General features: G+C 40.1%; 1 protein-coding gene across 6 annotated transcripts in view; it reads left to right on the forward strand.

The window, feature by feature from the left end:
- Positions 1–702: 702 nt before the first annotated feature.
- LOC139116845 (beta-1,3-galactosyltransferase 5-like) overlaps positions 703–22,019 on the forward strand; it is a 29,848-nt gene continuing 8,531 nt past the window's right edge. Inside the window, exons 1-2 of one of the 6 annotated variants that reach the window (XM_070679550.1) lie at positions 703–1,089; positions 2,122–2,332. The gene's annotated coding sequence lies outside the window, so the exon portion shown is untranslated. Of the gene's footprint in view, positions 1,090–1,868; positions 2,089–2,121; positions 2,333–8,023; positions 8,181–19,250; positions 19,382–21,379; positions 21,526–22,019 lie in introns of those variants that run through there. The other 5 variants (XM_070679548.1, XM_070679552.1, XM_070679551.1 and 2 more) reach the window with 5 other exon arrangements.

Here is a 22,019-nt window from a genome sequence, read left to right on the forward strand (position 1 = left end):
AGTCATGTGCATTAAAGTCATTCTCTAATCTTTCATGTCTGGGAAGGGTACAATTAAAACATAAAGGCGCATTTTCTCCTTCAAAATGAAAGGGGAAGCTCTTGAAAGCCCTCATGCGCACACAAAAACCACGCGAGTTAACGTAATCATGCATAATGTTGGGCGATGACTATTTTTATACCTTGTGAATGAGATATACAAAAGATGACCTCGCTAAATATTCGACAAAGGCCTTATAATAGTCAATTCAAAACAATAATGAAATTTACTTCCCGCTCGTATACAGCGAACTATGCGTAGTTCCAGAACAAATATTTTAAAGGCTATACCACCGTCAGGTTGCTCGTCTGCGTAGCTGGTCGCCTTAATGATGTTACAAAATGTTTCAAAAAATAAAAGAAGATTTCAACACAAAGAATGATTCCGAAAGTGGCGCTTTGATCAGACAATCCGGGATGTGTTAAAGCAGCAAGTAATGTACCTCAACATACTATTAATTCCGTACATGGCGTCCCCGTGTGACCTGAACGGCATGTTGTCACACTCGACAGCAGATCAAATCACGGACTGTCGTTTAAGTGCTCTGAGTTTAAGCAGCTCGTATATATTCAGTGCATAAGGAGCCTGCGTTAGACATCGGCGACCGCCCAGTTAAGGCCCCTTCTATTGACCGTGAAATACAACATAGCGCAGTGGCGTTGATTGGTGTTAAAATCGATGACGTTTCAAGTGTCGCTTTCCTGCGTTCAATCGTTTCTTGATGAGGACATCATTTTGCTTGCATGGAAATAATTTCACGGGCCTAGCCAATTAATTCGCCCACAACAAAGCCAATGGAATAGGGAAAAGAATACGTGATCAAGTTTGCATTTTATATTATTCAATGTCGCAGCCTCGAGAGAACAGTAGCTCTGCACGGCCTTATATGGACTATTTCAACGCACATGCGCTGTTCTCAGATCGCCGAGCCAGCTCGGGAGGTTGTCTTGCGTCTGCGCCGTACAATATTCCCATTGTCGATTTCGTGGATTAGCTACATTACGTTACTCTGCAGCCGTGTGATCGTGTATGTTTCTCGGCGATGGACAGGTTAGTGAAACCCTCTGTTGTTCAGAGACCATCTACATACTCGACTGAGAGAAAATCTGAGTATGAATTCGCCATTGCCATGGCAACATCTAGTAGCGTATCTTCTTGTAAGGCTGGAGAGTAATGTCATGATTTTCGTTTTATCATCATCAGCAGCAAGTTCGTTTACAATTTCAGGGACAGTAATGACGCAGTTTGATTTCTGTGCGGCGTGTTTTTTTCACATCGGGCTTTGAAGGATGACAGGTTCATTCTTTGCCTCGGCGAGATTAGCGTGACCGAGGTCACAGGGAGCAGCAGCGCCCTCAGATACGAAGGAAAATCTCAGCGAACACAAAAGTGATTTGCTATGATATTGGCACCACTTCCTGTAAACAAACGCCAAGTCAACCAAAATGCTTGTACGTATAACTCGAAACAGATTTACAAACCGTCCAGTTATTCATTCCCATGTTCCGGGATCGTTACACCCCACATATTTACAGCATGTGTCATAATTATGACTTCCTTTTTCCTCCAAGTACCACGAGACGAATTATAAATTTCAAATCATTGGAGTGGAAAGATAGCAAAATTCAGCTTTCAAGTCGAAAAACATCTTGATAATTTTTTTACACTAGGCCGGTGTCAGGGTATTATATCTCACAGGAAAATGAGACGAAATTAAGGTAGAACATGACGTTAGAAATTGCCTATCAAGTTTTTTCCCCTGATGTACTGATCGTCATACGTCAGTCACGGAAGTGTAACGAGGATATGAGTAGCATGTAAATCACTTGAGCAAAAATAGCAGTCTGATAACAGCCGAATACTTTCCCCGCCTTTACTTATCGAGAACGCTCGTAATATTCTTTGCTTATGCTTGGTGCTGGTATGATCAGAATTAGCCTGCAATTGAATGACTTATTTAACGCCACGATCATACCTGACATCTGTGACTAATGGGCACGTGTAACCCTTGGACTTATCAACGGGTGCTGTATCAACTAGAAGCGGGCTGTAAGTTGTCAAATTTCCATTCTTTACTCCCAGGATCATTCTCTGAGCCGACGCTTGTCTTGGTTTTGTCTTGGCGGCATGGGTGCTTGCCTAAAGTTGTTTGAGAGTTGGAAATTCGTTATCGGGGAAGTGACTATGGCCTGCGCATAGACAATGAGAGCTATCAATGGTGTGCGATCTCTTTGGTTCGACGGGAACAAAAATGACTTTTGATGTGGTCGGCGGTGATCTCACGACTTTACAAGTGAGTGGGCAGTAGGTGATACCTCTCTGACACGCAAGTAGAGTGTTCAGCTCATTTATCCAGCCTGGTAAAAATCTCATATTGATATTCAGAACCTTAATTTTTGTTTTGATGTTCATATACAGTAGTAGGCATCTGTTGAGATACAAGCCATATAGTTTATTTAACAAACCTTTCAAAAATGGGAGTGATCGAAGCCAAATGGTACAAATGTTAGTTTTTATCTGTCGACATAAAATATTCAACACCAGGTCAAAGATCATATTCTCAGCGACATCGTGTTCTTTCAACAGTCGCTTTTGCTGTGTTGGCCTTTTTAACCTCACTTTAGCAGCGCCCACCATAGGCTCCTTGTCATATACAGTACTCATAGGCATAAGTAATAGACGAAAGGCTGTGAAGATAGAACCAAAATGACACAGGCCGTACGAGTGACTGTCGACAGATTACTGTAAAAGCAGCTTTTCGAGTTTTTGCTGTGTTTGACCAATCGGTACTTCGAGACTCTCGGATCGTCGGAACGGCTTGAATTTTCTTCAGTGTCATCCGACTCAGCGATGCTCGTTCAGAAGGGGCATTCCTGGTAGTGGGGAGGGGACACACAGATCGCCAGAAGGGGTCTCAGATGTGGCTAAAGGTGTTAAGAATGATAAAACTCGGATACTTTCAACGACCTAATTATACTCTGTATACTAAAGTATTGTGGCCTGAAAAGGTTGTCGTATGTTTGCTCATGGATCTAAAGAAGCTATAATCGACACCCGCGTTTAATAAACCTCAAATAAGCAATATGCAGCATTCTTAGCAACGATGGATTGATTCGATTAAATGAAGAAATAATTAATCTAATTTAATATTCACAACTTAAGGCACACTTTTATCTACAAGAGGGGCCTTATGTAGGTTTGCTTTTAAAGTATTGATTTTGGAGATAAAATGTAAAATGTCTACAACGGGTGGTATAAATGCACTGGCGTACTGTTGCCCCTTTATGAGATATCGTATTCAAGCTTAGCGGTAGATAATTGTTAAAAAATCCAATATTTCCAAAAAGATTTTGCTAGATTCCCTCACATGTGCCATGTAAGCGTACTAGGATACATCAGTGATGCTTCTGAGGTATCAAAACCATTTAATTATCTCCGATAAACAGTGCCATCTGGCATTGAACTGACGTTAAAATACCCCCATCCATCGATTTTATGCTTTCATTTTGTGATAATTAAATGCTTGCCATCTTTTCTAAAGCTATGCTCGGTGGCCCCGCCTACCTCTGAACTGAACTCCCTTTCATCTATTTATAGCATATGCAAAATAATCTTGTTGGCATGGTAACTATGTTCACCACACAGTTCCTATCCAAACTACATGTGACATTTCCGGCTTCGCTTTTCCAAAACCCCCAGACTGTTGTTGCGGTATCTGTGTTACCAAGCACGCAATTTGTATCCAAGGGAGCCACTTAAACTTTTCTTGTACGCTTTTACAAGGATTGATGCAGTTGCTAGGCAACGCCGGGCGGCGCAGACCATTTTCCCTAAACACACAAAGACAGCCATAATCGACATTGCCAAATCTTCCAAAGTCAGATTCGGGACAGTTTCTCAAACAACATAACAAATCGTTTCTTGCGATATGCATAATTTTTCAAACACTTGCGACCTAGTTCGTATAGCGAGAAATTCTTGTCTTCTTATTAAATTTTCTATTCGCAGAGATAGCTAATGACCTTGCCTTTTTAAATGCTTAGTAACAACTGACAGCAGTTAAGATTTTGCACTTTAAGCATGCTGCTTGGAGTACATTATTCACTTTCCGATATTTATTATTAGCACTTAAACGACGGAAGTAGGGCGATCGATTAATCCAATCATTCCCAATCACAGACTTCGCAGTCTTATTAAACTTCCTCGCATTTAAAAACACGGTGCATTTTACAGCCTACCTACCTACCTACCTACCTACCTACCTGCCTGCCTACCTACCTACTACCTACCTACCTACCTACCTATCTACCTACCTACCTACCTACCTACCTAACTACCTACCTACCTACCTACCTACCTACCTACCTACCTACCTAAATACCAACCTACCTACTTCAAATCGCACACTCATCACTTACTGTGTGCCACTTAATTACGAACTTACGGTCTAACACGTTCTGACAGACAGATAGATCTAAGTAAACAAAGACAGCTAATTTCAACTTCCAATACCGACGTTTTAGATAATTTGCCTGTCAATTTACCAGTGACCGTCTTTTTTATGTCTGCTTGAGCGAAGTGAGCAAGGGTTTATAAAAATTTATTTGGGAGATAAGCATTATTACAATTTTGATGATCCAAATACCACACACCTGACATATTTCTATGGAATAGTATCTTTCAAACTGTACTGTAATCTTATCGTCATGGGTGACTCATTCTGAATTGACCCAGTCGAAGAGTGGTCCATGATGGATTTAATGAAAGCGCAGTGGAGCAGATGAAGTATTTGTTTGGCGTCTAGCAGTAAATGATCACGAATACAGTATGGGATTACTTAAGTAGGGTGATATTTACACGTGGAGCCTGAGCGATTATACAGCTCATTGGTTAAGCAGGCATTTGAGGTTATCCAACATGTCAGTAGCGATTACCATTGGCAATGATAAAACACTGGCAGCCAATCCACTAATGTTAAGAAATTATCATCATCAACAACATTCAAATTTGGAGCGGTAAGCGAAAGCTGTCGACAACCGCTCCCCCTTCGGCTGTACGATTGATTCAAGTTTACATTTCCCTCTCCAGCCCACTTGCTCTCCCCTCCCCACTATCCATCAGCAAACTCCTCCTCCCGACTAAAAACTCCCTTATGCCCTTTCCCAACAACAAAAGCTCCCACTACCCTCCCTTGTCACATGCATTTACCCTCCCCATTGGTAATTCCCGAAAATAACCGAAAAGTCCTACCAAGTGCCCTTCAGTCGGCTATACTCAAGTTATTCACAAAGCCAAAGAATGAAGTAGCCACACCCGTTCTCGCTCGCTGATAACAGAAAGGAAACGCTGGTTTGCCATCTGCCTATTTGCAAAATATAACGACGTGGAACGCGAAACATTTTAGCGAGTTTTTCAACAACTGCTAGAATCGTAGGCTTCAATATTAGCGCATGCGGCATGATATGCTTCCCATAAGGTCGGTTGTTGCTATGGTGATACATATTTCCCGACCATCTATAATGCCCTATGGACAGGAATCAACATGAGGCGATCGTTCTATTTTAGAAAACTTCAAAATGAGGCCATTCTGTGCATTTGTGAGAACTTTGTACTCGCCATGACATTGTTCATGAGAACAGCTGCGTATGATAAATATGTTTACTACAAGTGCCGACAACCATTTCCAACTTTGTTTGCCCTGTTTGATATTTACTTACACGCAGAGATTGATTTATACAAATTATTTTATAAAGCGACGCGTTTCTAAAAATTAGCTAGTCTTTGCTCACCAAATACACCTTCGATTGCAACTTCAAATTATTCGGTCAGAGTAATTTCGTTAATCCATATATGGTAAAACGATGCAATGTAGCATCCCCCATTTGTGTACTCGTGGAATGTTAGTAATATTTCAGTGTTTTGGCGGCAATGTTTGTGGTCTCCGTGAAAATTATTGATTGTCTATTGTACGGTGAACTAATTTCTTTAAAGGTATACAGTCACTTGTAATCTAAGTATGCCCATATATGGTCAAAGAAGCGTTCCTTGGTATTCAAAATGCCCTTGTTGAGGGCGCTGTTTTTAAAGAGCGGCCACCCGCTTAAAATCTGTGATTGGTTGGATTTTCTCTTTCCATTGTAACTGGCAAAATTGGAAGAGGTACCAGTATACCTTTGATATTATTCTCTCTACATTAATCGAAGGATCTTTTATTCACGAAACGTTTCGTTCAATCCCTTCAAAAGACCTTCGACATCAAGAAAGATTTTGCTAGTATTTATAGCCAATCGTCGATAATTAAGCTTTATTTATATATCTATTTTTGATTATGATACTCACGTATTTAACAAGGAATTGAATTAAATTGTAAACCTCTTAAAGCCCCACTAGCTGTATTTTAGCACTATTTTTATGATATTACTTTCAAACTTGAATAGGCTTGTGAGAATGTACTAATTTAGGTGTGTGTATACACTTACTATAGTAACTGCTACCTCTTGGACTGCATATGAAATTTTGAACAAGATAAAGATTACACTGCGATTAAATGTTTGACCAAACATGAAATCGCAGACCCATATGAAAAAGCAAAAACCTTGGATCTTGTGCATATCTGCACCGAAATCTCCATATAAAGTGCACAGAGTAGTCCAATGTAATGCATAGGGATGAATGTTTTCAACTGTGACATTGTATGTTCTGTTTCCTTTTCTAATATCACCTATTTCAGAAAATGTTGTGAATCAAAATGACTGTTAAAATTTGAATTTACAGTCAAACGTTTCACTAAGAAATGGTTTCCTAATGCAGTAAAAACCCATATCCCTTCAGAGGGTAGAATTCAGAGAAAACTAGGAGAGATAGGAAGATATTTTTAGGTCAAGTTGAAATTTCAAGAGTCACAGCTAGTGGGGCTTTAAGGTCGAATGCGCCTCGAGGACAGATATTCAGACTCTCCAAGTTGTACAATTCTGTTCTGATCTATTCCTTTCGGGGGCTCATTTTAAAGATCTTGGAGTAAGAAAGAATTTTCATCGGCCTAATTTTTCGAAAATGGAAAAGTTTACAAGGGATGGCGGCCATTTTGAATTTCAAATATCGATAAATGTTAGGTAATTTGTTTCTCTAGTACCAAACGTTGCACGGTTATCTCTGGTTTTTATTCTTGATTTGGTAAGAGTGCGGTCCAAAGTTTCATTTGGTAAAGTTTGGGCAAAAGTTTAAGTCTTTCACTTTCGAGGCGCGTACTGCCTTAAATTACTGATCAACGCAACTGTCGAGAGTGTGACCCTAATGAATTAGCATCCAGAACTTGAAATGTAAACTCTCTGTGACGTCACTGTAAAAGTGAACTATCATTACACCGACCGGAAAAGGTTGACACCATGAACAAAACTAGAATAGCCAGTTACGGTGATTCTCAGAAAACTGAAAATCAGGCGAGCAACCACTCCTCATTCTAGCTTTAGCGGAAATGTTTAGATTTACCATAAGTTGGGATTGGGGAGGGGGTGGGTACAGATACTCTCATGCTATTGTAATTTGTCTTTACATTGATTGTAAAATATGATTCGATTTCAGCTTAATTCAAGGCTAGGCTACTCTCCATAGTCGACCATTGTGTACCGTGTACATATTCTCATTAAATCGATTTGTATGCGGTCTCTTATCAATTTAAAGTTTTCGTGTATAAAAAAAAACAAAAAAAACCTTTAAAAAACCCAACATTTTTCGCAAATAAACGGAATGTTAACAAGTACGGTGATTATAGCTTAAAGTTCAAATTCTTTTTCCATTCAGTTCAGGCGTTGCACCGTTGTCATGGCGACAGCGCGTACGATATACCGGTAGTACGTGTCGAGTTCACCCGAAATTCATCGCGGTGGTTAAAAAAAAGGTCAATTTTCACCGTATTTGCGAATTCCCGCCCGTTCACACAGAGACGCTGGTTGATCGAACTTTGCGCATGACAAAGCGAAACAGCGGGTACTCCATTTCTCCTGTGACATCAGCTGGCAATGTCACATCGCTATAATTAGGATTGTTCACGCACGAATGGGCGCACACAGCCTCACATGTTAAAAAGACGGCTGTTTGAGCGAAGCTGCCACCGTTCGGCCGAGGAAAATTCGGATATCGAGGTAATGAAAGTAATCCTGTAATTTACTGTATCACTGTTTTGCCGCTACATTAAGCCGACGCAGACAATAATCTGTTTTTCCTAACACTGCTGATAACGCATCTCATCAAACAGACAATACAAAACGAGTAGGTGATTAGGGAGGCGTGCGGATGCGTCGTTGTCATAGTGTCGCTGTGGTGTGCGTCAATTTTGTCGTTGACGAAGACAACGCTGTGGCGACCTTGAACTCTAGTAAAATGGCTAGTGTGAAGGACGAAATTCTTGAGATTCAATCGTCTTCATTCGTTGGTTGACACTGACTCTGACTCCGAACACAGATAGGTCGATATGGCCTGTCCGCTTTGGAACCTTCGCTGTTCAAACTATCATTGTTTGCCGAACGTTAAGATATTTTCGTATCAAACAAGGTTCGTCTGCCTCACACTTTGCCCTAAATTTCACATTTGTTCTATCACTTCCGGATGAAACGACGAATCTGAGAGACGCAAGCGATCTGATTAGCATTAACACGATTGGAACTAATTTTGGATAATTTGATTTTCATATTTTTTAAATTTCTCAAAAGTGCCGTATAGCTGAATGTTGCAATATTGCAAATTACTCATAAAAACAAGTGTGTAATGTAAAAAGAAAAGCAGATAAGATTACATTTGTAGATGAAATCGACATTACTTCACCATCCAATTATCCCAAATTAGTTCCAATCGTGTTCATTTCTAAATTATTATAAGATCTCAAAGTGAAAATTAAAAATCGCGTTTGTCCACCAACGAAACTGAAAAAGAAGTTGTCGTAGAACTCTTACAAACAAGACTTATATTGATGAGATTATCGACCTGTATGTTGCACATAGTTCCTTCTTCTCCTCACTGAGCAACGCGTTGCGTACAGTTTCTGATTCCACGACACACTGGGAAAGTTCAAGAGGTCCAAATACTGGACTCCATGGTTTCGACGTCAGTTCACTTGGTGTTGCTTTCCGATGACAGCTGACCGCTGTATAGTGGATCGAGCCTGTGTTTAATTAGTTCCCGACGGACGTAGTCCGGAACGGGGACCTATGGATAATTTGGGTTCCGTGCGTCCGTCCATCCAGAGCCGAACCTCTCACATGAATGGACCTATTTGTCTCTCAAATTTGGTATAAGGACAAAACATTCGGCGTACATATGCACATCGATTTATTTCGCCATCCGATCCAATATGGCCGCCAGGTGGCCATTTAATTTGTGAAGAGCTATAATTTTGACACGCCTTAACTGATTCCATTCAAAGTTGTTGCAGCAAGACACTAAGATTATCACTGACTGAATATATATATATATATATATATATATATATATATATATATATATATATATATATATATATATATATATATATATATATATATATATATATATATATATCCCTAAAGGCTCCATGGCGTCATGTTCATGAGACTTAAATAGTAGATTAGGCCATTTAGGGTGCCTTATAGTTGACTGATATGGAAGGAAATAATGCGATCCTTTGTGGTAGGTTTAAATCGTAAAGTAGTTCCGTCAGGTTAGTGTCTTGATTGTAAAAGTTCACATAAAGTCACCTGATTGTATCCGGAATGATAATAACTTAAGATTTCCAAAAAAAACCCCCACAACAAGCTGCTGATTTCACTAATGCCTTATGGTGGTATGATATCAGTTAATAGTTAATAGATGGATGCTGTGTCATAAATATAGACTTCATGAATTTCCGAAAGATGTTTAACAACGAACCATCGTTGTCAAAATAATCAGACTGTCTATTATTCATGTTAATTATAGCAAAGGCCAAAGTACAGGGACACAGATGACAAAATTAAACAATATTCGAAAAAAAACATGTCCCATAGGCCCTCATTACTAGAAAATGAATCCTTATTCCTGAAAAGAGACAAATTAGAGTTTGACTTTAGATTTTAAAAATGACGCATGACGTAAACTTGTGAGTTCAATGTTTAGCTCTGCAGTCAGCGCGTGGAGGTTTTGATAGGCTGATCGTCCGTCGTCGTTCGTTGTCTATACGTCCACCGTCCGTCAGTCCATGATTGGGCAACAATTAATTTATTCTCTGAAACCGCTGATCTGATTGCTTTGAAATTTAGCATACAGGCTCCTTAGGACGGCCATAGTCAGGTTTATTCAAAGTGTGCTGAAATTTGTATTTTTGGGACAATATTTCCCGTTTTGGGTCAGAAAATCTTCTCTGAAACCGCTTGTCCAAATGCTTTGAAACTTAGTAATGCAGATTCCTAGGGATGACCTTAGTTCGTTTCTTCAATATGTGATGAAATTTACATGTTTTATTTTCGGGGTATTTTTTCTTGGTTTTCTTTTGGTCAAAAATCATCTTCTCGGAATCAGTTTGTCCGATTGCTTAAAATTTGATATGAAGGTCCCAAGGGATGATCTATGTTAGTTATATTTAAGTGGCTACGAAATCTGCAATATTGTATTTTGGGTTATATTTTGCTGTTTTCAGTCAAAAAATCCTCTTCTCTAAAACCGACGGACTGATTGCTTTGAAATTTGCTATGAAGGTCCCCATAGATGTTCTCTATCAGTTTTGTTCAAATCTTGACAAAATCTGCAATGTTGCATTTTTGTGACAATTTTGTTGCGTTTGGTCAAAAAATTTCCGATTGTTTTTGTGTGCTGTTCCATGGGGGAGACCTGACTCAGATTTGTTGATGTCACGATAAAATTTGCATACTTACATTTTTTGGGCGAATTTGTCACTTTTGGTCGAACAAAACGGTTGTCTTGGACAATTGAGCTACGGCAAACTGTAAGTATTCAGGCAAAATTCGAAAATGATATGGTTCCAGTACTCACTTATGAACTACAAACCAAATTGCAAAAATATTCTACAACATAGTCAGACATTTGATGCTGATAGTCACATATTTCCCATGTTCACTAGTATTCCCTCAAATGACAAACCTAAACCCACACCTATTTAATCCTCTTCAGTGCCACAGCATCTCTATATCGGTCGCTAGGTAGTTCAAAATGGTTGTACTTCAAAGCAAATCGCCTCGATTGGCAATAGGGCATTACAATTTCACATCATTTTATCATAATAAAACCGTTGCTACCAGCACACATTTGCTGTCAATTAGTCCATTAACGGTAAGTAGGATATGAAAGGCAGGCTTTCTCACCGTGACCTAAATCTGATTTTTTCCTCCGGAGAAATGTGAGAAATCACTCAATAAAACTCCCGATGTCGTGGTGCCTCTCTTAGCTCGAGTAGAACAGCAGTAAGCTCGTAGCAACTCTATTATGTATATCACGTATTGCCTCCTCGTCAATGTTCGACATCTGCAGAATCTGTAATCCGACCGTGCATCAAAGAAGATAACATATATTAGGTGCAGCCAACGAACACTGCACTTTTAAAGGGGTCCTTATTATGATGAAATATAATGTGAACTGAATAATTTTAAGTCTAGGGGTAATTAATTAGCTGTAAGTTCACAATTTGCCCTCCAACTGAAAATTTTTCGACTTACCCTCCCACACTCGAACTTCATTTTTACGCTCTCCCCACACATTTTTGCCTGTTTCCCCTCCCCATTGTGACTTTTTGAAGCTCGCCTCCCCTGTGACGAAAAAAAACGTCGATTTCCCCTGCCCTTGAAAAAATTCCCCTTAAAATTTTATCATTCCCCTGCAGACATGGAGCTCCCCTGCCTTGTGATGAAAAAACCTGTCGATTTTCCCTTTATTTAACATGATAAATAGGCTCGACTTTCCCGCCCCCGTTTTACAAGTAACTTCCCATCTCCTCGTTTTTCCCCGATCCCGGTCCCCAGGCCAATCAACCGATATCTGCCCTGCCTGACAAAAAAGCTCAAATCTGCTCCCTGCCAGCTAAAAATATGTCCCCTGCCTAAACAAATTAAAATTTCCCCGCCCTCAAAAAATTGCTCCCGGAATAGCTTTTTCGATGAATAGCTCAGTTGGCTGCACCTGATGTATTTACGGGGAGAGTATAAGAATTTTATTCACGTTTTCCGCAGTGATGTAACCGTGTAGGGACAAATGATCTATGCACCCGACCATACAATAATTGTAGTTGAAGTCCTGAAATCATATTCGTTGGCCGTCACAGCGAGCTGAAGACTGCGAAGAGACAAAATACAGATCCTGAGTGTGCGCTTTCGATTGAAGTGGGTGCACATCATGTGGAGTATTGGCGTACCAGACCTACAAATAATAATGAGTACTACAATATGTGTTCAACAGACTTCTGAACGTCTGCATTTAACAGCAAATTTTGGTTGCTATTTTAATGTTCTGGTTCGTGTTGCGGCAATCGCGCCGCTAAATACCAACTGTGGTGTTTTAAGTGTAGTATTTTTAAAGGTATCTATTTATGAAAAGAAGGTTTTCTTCGGAACGGTATGACGTCAGGCGGGAAAAAGTAATTAAAAGATAGAACGTCTTGGCTATAGTAATTTCATCCAGCAACAGGCCTTGATATTCAACTTCAAACCAATGCATGCTAGGAAGTCTGCCGTACGGATAAAATTGGTTCAAGTGGGTGAAAGGTTGACAAGACGTCTTGCAACAGCTGCTCCCTTCTCTTCTTTTTTACGATGCGTCCGTGCGAGACTGTTTCGAATTAGCGAGGGCAAAAGTGGTGCTTCCTCAGCCAACCTGTGACAGCGAAGAGGTCTAAACGCTCAGTTACGATTTCCGGTTCACAACTCTTTCGCTCCAACCGAACAGTTTAAATTGGTCACCGAAAATGCACAGACATGACTGAGCAGGTGCTGTAAATTACTTCAACAGCTTGATTTAAAGCAACTCCGGCTCATTGTTCCCATAGAGGGCCGATGGTGCTAGAAAAAAAACATAGCTATTTACATTGAAGATGGCCCTTTTTTATCATGAAAGTTTTATGCAGACTTTTTTGCAACCTCAGTCGCTCCTTGTAACTGCAATTGATATACAGGAAGGGCCTTGGGAATGTTTTTGCAATCAAAAGTCAGTATAGGCTTTTCGCAGTCGACCGCATAAACAATTTGAATGCATTGTGTGTCATAAATCCAATTCGCAGAATAAGGATTGATAGACAGAATACGTTTCGAACATACAAATTTGCCGGTTTTGCGAGCGTCAAACTGAGCGACCCCCCCGTCGAAAACGACAATCTGAGTACAATGTTGAGAATGACATAGTGAGAGTCAAACAATGACAATGACAAACTGACAATGAGTTTCAAAGTTCGCTTTATGCCATTAATAGATGGAACCCGAAGGGGGGAGAGAGAGAGAGAGAGAGAGAGAGAGAGAGAGAGAGAGAGAGAGAGAGAGAGAGAGAGAGAGAGAGAGAGAGAGAGAGAGAGAGAGAGAGAGAGTGTGTGTGTGGTGTGTGTAAAAAAGAAAGAAACAAAGAAACTGCGAAACAAAGGAGTACAAAGGGACTACTCACAGTATACCTAACAGTCATAGACCATTCATAAAGGGATATTTTGGTTACTGAAGATGACTCGCGATTAATGAAAATGAATCTCGAGTCAAGTACTATCCTACACATGACTAAAGATTTTATTCATTGTATCGTTTGATCACAAATGTATACTGTTATGAACTCAGTACTTTGTCAATCTGTCCTTGTTAAAACTTGCAAAAAAATATTGAACACATGTAAGGTAGCCCTCATTTTTACCGAATACCTGCTACGACGTCGACATACCATGCTAAGCAGTTGATAATACCCTAGGTCTCGGCTCAATACAAATCAGAAAGAAGGCGACAGTGTTATTAACGCTACTGTTTTTTTCGACCTGGAAGATTAGGCCTATGGGAAAGTGATACTGCCTGGTAGGATAAGGGTTAAGTAAAGCTGTTCACCAAATATACATTACATTTTATGTTTATAAAAATTTAATGTTTATCAATTTACACTCGCGTAGTATCCTCTAACAGCGCGATGAAACAATGGTAAGCATATACACCGACAGTTTGAAGCCAGATGCGGTACTTATAGTCACTGCATTATTAGATACCGGTGTGTGTTTGATGACGAGGCGTCTGTGAAGCAGTGAATACACGGGGTGAGGCGAGAAGGGGGTCTCCCCTCCTGATACAGGTTTAAAATAATGTCATCTTGTGGTACATGTACTTAGAACTCTCATTCTTACGACCCCGACGGTAAATAATGACGGCTCCCTTATGTGAAATTCCCTGCTTCTAAGTTATCCGTTTCTTCTGAGACGGCTTTTTATGAATTCCACTTTATACTTGAAAAGACTTCGTCCCTGATTTCTCTGAGTTGAGGGACTGTAGTTTGATTTACAAAAGAGGTAAAGCCAACTTTTACTCTAATCACATTTAAAATCGTATTTAGATGTGCTCCGTGATTTCATACATTCTTGATCAATCAGTTTGTTTCCATCACCGTACAAATGAGCTTTGGAATAAAAGCACCGACTTTCAGATCTCACGTGGTAAGAAATGACTTCTATTAAGTCACCTTTGACCCTTCAACTCAACGCCTCTCTTGCTGTAATTTTCGAATCTGACAGTACGTGCTCGAATTTATGAACATCTGAATGTTGAACGTCAAATCAGTGCCGTGGAACTCGGCCGCACAATAGAACAATAAATACCAGCAACGCTCTAATTCTGGGCCTTCAAGCTCCGTGAGGGTTTTAGGGATAACTTGAATTTTTTTTCGAAGAGAAACTATGTTAGTTGATTTGCACTGATTTAGTATTTTTCAGGGCAACTCAATATGAACGTTTTCTAAGAGAGAATTTTCCGCATGACAGTACCTGAAGGAACGAGCGTTCAAAACGGAATTACCGCATGGAACACGCCATTCACTATTAGCGTTCACGCATTCAGTACATCACGTGGTGACTTATTCAGGATCCGCATCCTACAGGGTCTCCCGTGTAGTTACCATGGAGACAACATGGAGAAATCAAGGCAAAGCTTGTAACAATCTGTGTTAGTTGTTCTCGTAACTGTTGCAATCGGTTGTCGATTTTAAAAGATCATTCATTTCGCCCCGGGAGACTGCGTCCACTCGACGGTTTTCCGTCACTGTTGCCTAGGCCACGCCGAACACCCCAAACCTTAAATTGATGAGCTTTGTCGACCAATATACATTTAATCAGCCTTTAGGATTTATAACAGGATATTACTATGGTGCCTGCAGAGGCGAAAACAAAACACTTCGACGTCAAGTAAACAGTTGGTGTACAGTCTGTCTATGTTCATTATTTAACACTGACTAACCCCCCCGGCACTGTTACCCAGAGACCGCAGAATAAGTTCATACAGTACGATCTTGTTTCACTATTACTACGGAATTAACAATTTTTGCTATTATTCAGCATATCTGACGCGAAATTGATTAATTTTGAAATTCCTTACACTTGCTGGTTGACATCATGGCGGAGGACTGCTAAATAATACTAGATCAAGGACTCTATGTTTTGAACATAAGGTCGTGCTGGAGATTTATTAATCAGTTTGAATATGAACGATACAACTGACGACAATATTCCACAGAACGCGACAATAAACGCGACCCATTGGTCGTCCACTTGATTCTTGGGTTATCACGATAGACAGTCAATGCGATGGCGTTTCTCAACAACTCTAGCCGAGTGCACAGATAACGGCTACTTTTTACGATCGAATCGTATGTAAGCTCGGCAGGTAATCTGCATCCTATCCTTGATTGCTCTGTTGTGTTATGACGATATTTTAACAAGTATAGACTGTGGCGTGATGCAGAGAATGTCTTCCTCATAATTTCAACAGGTTCCCGCCAAAGTGGCCTCATTCACAGTGTTTAAAAGGTATTCCTATGAAAACTGAATTTGGATTAGATAACACAGTTTTGCATTGGCTTTCATCTTATCTAAGTGATAGAACACAAACAGTACTGATATCCGACAGTTTGTCTGAAAAGTGTGGTATCAGATTTGGTGTTCCACAGGGATCTTGCCTTGGACCGGTTCTGTTTACAGCTTATTCAAGTACATTGTTCCACGTCATTAACAAACATTTATTATACAGTCATGGTTATGCAGACGATACACAGCTCCTGAAAGTGTTTGCACCGAGAGCTGATGATGAGACCACAGCACTTGAATGTGTACAACTGTGTTTGTGATATTCAAAATTAGATGTTTGAACAATTAGGTTGAAACTTAATGACAACAAAACAGAAGTTGTGATTTTTGGTACCAAACAACAGCTCGCCAAATTAACTTGTGACTATGTTCAAATTGGTAATGACAGAATCAAAATTGTTAACAAGGTTCGTAATTTAGGAGGATATCTTGATTCGACCTTGTCGATGGAGCACCATGTCAACCAGATTTGTAAAAAAGCCAGTCACAGCTTATACAACCTCCGACGTATTCGTCATTATTTGAATCAAGACACTACTGAAATTCTTGTTCACGCTCTCATTAGCTCCCACCTCGACTACGCCAATTCAATCTTATATGGCATGCCAAATCAGCATTTTAATAAATTACAGCGTGTCCAAAATGATGCAGCAAGAGTAGTAATGCATCTGAGAAAGTATGATGGTGTGACTGACTCCCTGATCCAACTACACTGGCTTCCAGTAAAGGCTAGGGTTAATTTCAAAATTATCTTGCAGGTCTTTAAGGCTCTAGATGGTGTGGCACCACAGTATATTTGTGACTTGGTAGAAAAAGTCAGCGTTAATAAGTATAATCTGCGGATAAATTCCGGTATGAATCTTGTAGTACCAAGATCTTTCAACAAGTATAATGATCGTGCATTTGCAGTCTGTGGTCCAAGGTTATGGAACTCACTCCCACTTGAATTAAAGTGCATAACAGAAATTCAACCTTTTAAATCACAATTAAAAACTTTTCTTTTTAAACAATTATCAACTGCACTGATTAATTTTTAATATTATTGGACATTTTATGAGATTTTGTTTAAATCTTGTTTTGTTTTGTATTTTTATTGAATGCAATACTTTTTATTGTTTTACTTGATGTAAAGCGCTTTTGAATATTGTATTGTAGAAAAAGCGCTATAGAAATATATTAAACATTAAACATTAAACATTAAACATTCGACATTGTGTAGAGGTGAACCTGTGACATTAAAGGGAAGGGGTCGTCAGAGCTGCGCCTGTGCGACTTCCTTGTTTACAAACAATGTATTTCATGCACGTTATATCTGGCTGCAACGTTTAAAGTTTACGATGTCTATTATGACAAATATGTTTTAACTTTCATCAATCGCCAACTTCCCTTGGATACAGTGTTTCCATTGGTCGTGTGGGTCCCATGCGACCTTTAAGCGCAGTTCCGACCACCCCCCTTAAGATATTGCTTTGAGCGACCCTACAGTTGAAGGGGGGGGGGGGGGTTGAATGACATGCAAAGTGTTCCTGTAATCCAAACTAATGTCGTAAACTCGTAAATTGAAGTCACACAGTGCAAAACATTGAAATACCATCGGAATCAACTGTACCGCGGAAGGGGCGAACATCTAAAATTTCAAAGCGTTAGAGAGAGAGAGAGAGAGAGAGAGAGAGAGAGAGAGAGAGAGAGAGAGAGAGAGAGAGAGAGAGAGAGAGAGAGGAGAGACAGACAGACAGACAGACAGACAGACAGACAGACAGAGAGAGAAAGAGAGAGACTGCGCATTGTCTCCCATTCCCCTCCGGTGTATCTCTGAATCGTGAGTCAATTCGTTGAATTGCTAAATATACTCTCATACCTTTGAAGGCGTACTGTAACACCACACTATCTTCATCGCATAGTCAGCAACAAAATGAATGACTTCTAATGCTACACCTGAACGAGAAATTAAAAAACAATGTTATGTCGAGCTTGCGTGACTCCGTGAAATACAAGTTCATCTCATCAGCAAACGTTTCTGCACCAAGCCCCCGTTACCTGTCGCTTTTGACTGCTTGCCAGTAGTTCTTTTGTCAGACTATGTAAATTGTAATAAAAAGGTTCTTGATTCACTCCCAACGTCATGCAAAATTCCACGTGTTAACTTAATTTTTCCTCACATCCTGCCGTTGAGGGCATGCAACGTCCAATTATTATTGTTTTGAATTGATTTTATGGTCTGCATTGTTGATCAACGAGAAATTGCAGTTTGTACACAAAGCCTGCACGACTCTCACTTTTGTCTTTCAACACGCTTGAGTGAGAAGGAGACGAAACGTACCTGTTCTATAGAACGAAGATACTGACATAGTATCAAAAGTTCAGGCTAGCGTCCCCATTACTCTCCTCACTGGAAAGGTCACCTCGTTCGATTCTTTCTTTCACCCAAGGCAAGTGCAGTTCATCAGTTCATGATTGTGCGCAATGGAATGAGACATAAATGGCGCCCGGGGGGCAGATATTTAGACTCGAAATTTTTACAATTCTTCGCTCGTCTAAAGACTGAGTGAACACTTTTAAAAATCTGTAGAGAAAAGAAAGTTTCGACTGTCATGTTTTCCTGTGAGAATCTATATTTTTATTTTCCCTCAACGGAGGGAGTGGCGGCCATTTTGAATATCTAACATCGGTGACCGTAGGGTAATTTAAACATTCTTTAATATAAAAAAATGCATTGTTTCTCTTCATTATGAAAGAGAACAGTCAAAATTTTCTTCGATCGAATAATGAGAGAAAGTTTTAGCGCTTTGGTATTCAAAGACTGTATTTCACGTCAAAAACTGCCTAAGTTTGACTTGATTCGAAATATATTGTCTGGAAGACTTTGGCGAATAGAAAGTATTGTTTTGCAGCCCCAGTTTCCTAGAGTCTAGCCGTTGAGAATCAAGGCGTTATGCCAGTACTCAACCACAATGATTGCAGTCTTCATCGGTCAATATGTGGTCCACTAGTAATTTACCTTACACGCCCAGTACCTTTCTCCACACTCCGATGACTCTTGCAAGCGTGAAGTAGAAGGAGACCATGACGTCACTGATTTTATGTGAGAATCTTTTGACTGAAACAGGCTGACGTGCTTTCTTTAAATGTAAAAAGTTGGAACGACCCGACCCTTGACCCCCATTTTCAATGAAGCAAACTGAAGCTGTTCGCGGAAAAGAGGTGTTCGACCGATTTCTTTCCCTGATCGGCGGGTTTTTCATTCTGTCTCTTCGGCGGGCTGAGAAAGCGCGGACGGACAATGTTTGTCATCAGAAGGTAGGGGGAATCTTACTCTAGTATTCGGCAGACACTCGAGGATGCTGTTTTCTTTGAAAAGTTTCCCAAATGGGAGAGACAGAAGCATTTAGCGAAAGAGGGAAGCGGAAAACATTTGTCGTTGTTAGAGGGCAATATGGCGAGCAGTATTTTAAGCGTGGAGAGGGGAAGCGGGGGGACCACTTTCATGGTGGCGAGGGGAAAATAGTGGACGGGACGGGGAACATTATCAAATCATAGTAGGAGGGTAATACGTAGTTGTCAGAAGCTTATACAATGCCTTCCACTATTAAGTCAAATTTGGTCAAAATACATTAGAATGGTATACTTAAATGTAAGAGTATGTTGGTCACGTGTATCTGTCACTTTGCCGTCTCGGTTTACGTGACACTTTTATTGCCTTTACCAAATTCATTCATCGAGACGAGAGTGGTGTACGGGGTAGCGTGGGTCATCACTTCTTTTATGTAAGATTCCTTTGACAGAGACACGATTATTTTAAGTGTGAAGTGGCTCCCGCAACCTTAGACTACATTTCCCGTGTTTTTTGCAACTCAATGTAGAAACTTAAGGTACAGTTCGACGGGTGTATGATTTTTGTTTGTTACTGCTTCTTGTGTATGTATGTATGTATGTATGTATGTATGTATGTATGTATGTATGTATGTATGTATGTATGTATGTATGTATGTATGTATGTATGTATGTATGTATGTATGTATGTATGTATGTATGTATGTATGTATGTATGTATGTATGTATGTATGTATGTATGTATGTATGTATGTATGTATGTATGTGTGTGTGTACGTAAGCTTATGTATGTATGTATGTAGTTCTGTTGTTTTGCTTTTGATTTTTATATTGCAAATCATTTTGTCAAATCCTATGCTTTCGAATCGAATCGTTATCATTTCGGTAACATGGAAACCAAGCCGTCACTGTCACTTTTAGCTCAAAAATGGCGCCCCCCTTTTGTACCACCCATGCTATAAAACTTAGTGTAAGATGATAGACTGTGCTCAGGCTGTCAGGCTGAAACCTATGCCCACGTGAAGTGCCTTTGTCAACTTGCAAAACGCAAAACACGTGTACCCTGCTGTCTTGTCCATCTCTTTCGTGGTGGGCCTTCTTAAATGACCATCTACAAAGTGTTTATATACATCATTGATGCTGTCTTTGGCGAAGATCTCACGGCGATCGGGACACAGTGAAAGTGAAGAAAATATCACAGTGTAGATGCAGTATAAATCAGTATAGCCATTACGTAAATCCGAGCCGGCAATCTCTGTATTAACGGTTGACATAGTAATAGAACGGAACGTCATTATACCAGTAATCGACCTACTAGTGTATGATCATTATGATGCCAATCGAGTATTGCATCATGGGAAATGGCTTCTAAAAGGTGGTACGGCTTTCCATAGGAATTATCAGTGACAACTAGAAAATTGTTTCGAAAATTGGATGGAAATGCCTAGCTCCGATGTAAAGAGTTCGGGAATACGATAATGACGGCACTCGATTATAATTGGCGTCCGGCCATCAGGAAAAAAACCCCGGAAATATGCGTAAGGCGATTTCTTCATTTTGGTCGACCCTTTAAAAGCTTAACCCCATATCCGGTTGATTTCATAACTTATAGTATTACTTTGCTGCCTGTGCATGAATCAATTTATCTGGCTTTGGTTCAGATAATATGCTAAGTCTGTATGCGAGTCTTATCTTAATGATTTATTCAAGCAATTAATCTACTTATTTCAAACACTCTACCCTGCTCCCTTTTCTGTGTTTTATAGCGTTGAATGCCAGCGTGTCCGTTTTTTATGCTTTTTAAAAGGAGGCATTTTTCTCTGAGAACTCGGGGTTATCGTGATGCGCGGTGTAAATGCCAAACAGCTCACTGTCTATGGATATCGCCATGACGTCAGTGGTGTTGTATCCTGGGAAAAGGCTCACTCGCACAGAGCGATGGAGTTCCATGCTTTGCAGCATAAACGCTTGAATATCACGTCTCCACATATTCAGCCGGGGAGTTATCACTTTGATCACAGCTCTGCGTTGCCTGTTACGAGGCTATCTGGCGTCAGTATGTCATTTGTCTCGGTGTATGAGGTCGAGGGTGTTTTCGTTCGTCTCTGCAGGTACGTGCGGTTCATGAAATGTGCACAAAAACTGTCAGAATATATCTTGTTTGTAAATCACCTATAAGAGTGCTATATCAGGCTCGATTATATTCTTGTATGTTTATCAGGATATGCAGGAACATAATATTCACAATATAACCGTAAGGATTTTAAGTTATCGCAATATGTTTAATATTTCAAGAATGGCTCCAGGACACTTTGCAGGTTGTGCAATCATTCAAGGCTGTACAGTAAATACGCTTTCTCTTGTCAGTTTTTGAAGGCTGATGCTAGTGTTTTTAGTAAACCGCTCATTCCTTTCGGTATTAGTGATGGGGTCTTCTATGATGTAATTTAATCTAATCTAATCAAATAACACCAGACTCCTGAACAATAGCTGAGTTAGAGCGAGAATAATAGCAACGAGCTCTGGCGTGCGGCGCTGCGTCCTGGGAGCTGTGAGGCAATCGAATATTAATGCGTCCTATGAGTTGGTGCGAGCGCTGCAGAAC

Source organism: Ptychodera flava, chromosome 18, assembly GCF_041260155.1.
Source record: "Ptychodera flava strain L36383 chromosome 18, AS_Pfla_20210202, whole genome shotgun sequence".
Lineage (NCBI taxonomy): Eukaryota > Metazoa > Hemichordata > Enteropneusta > Ptychoderidae > Ptychodera > Ptychodera flava.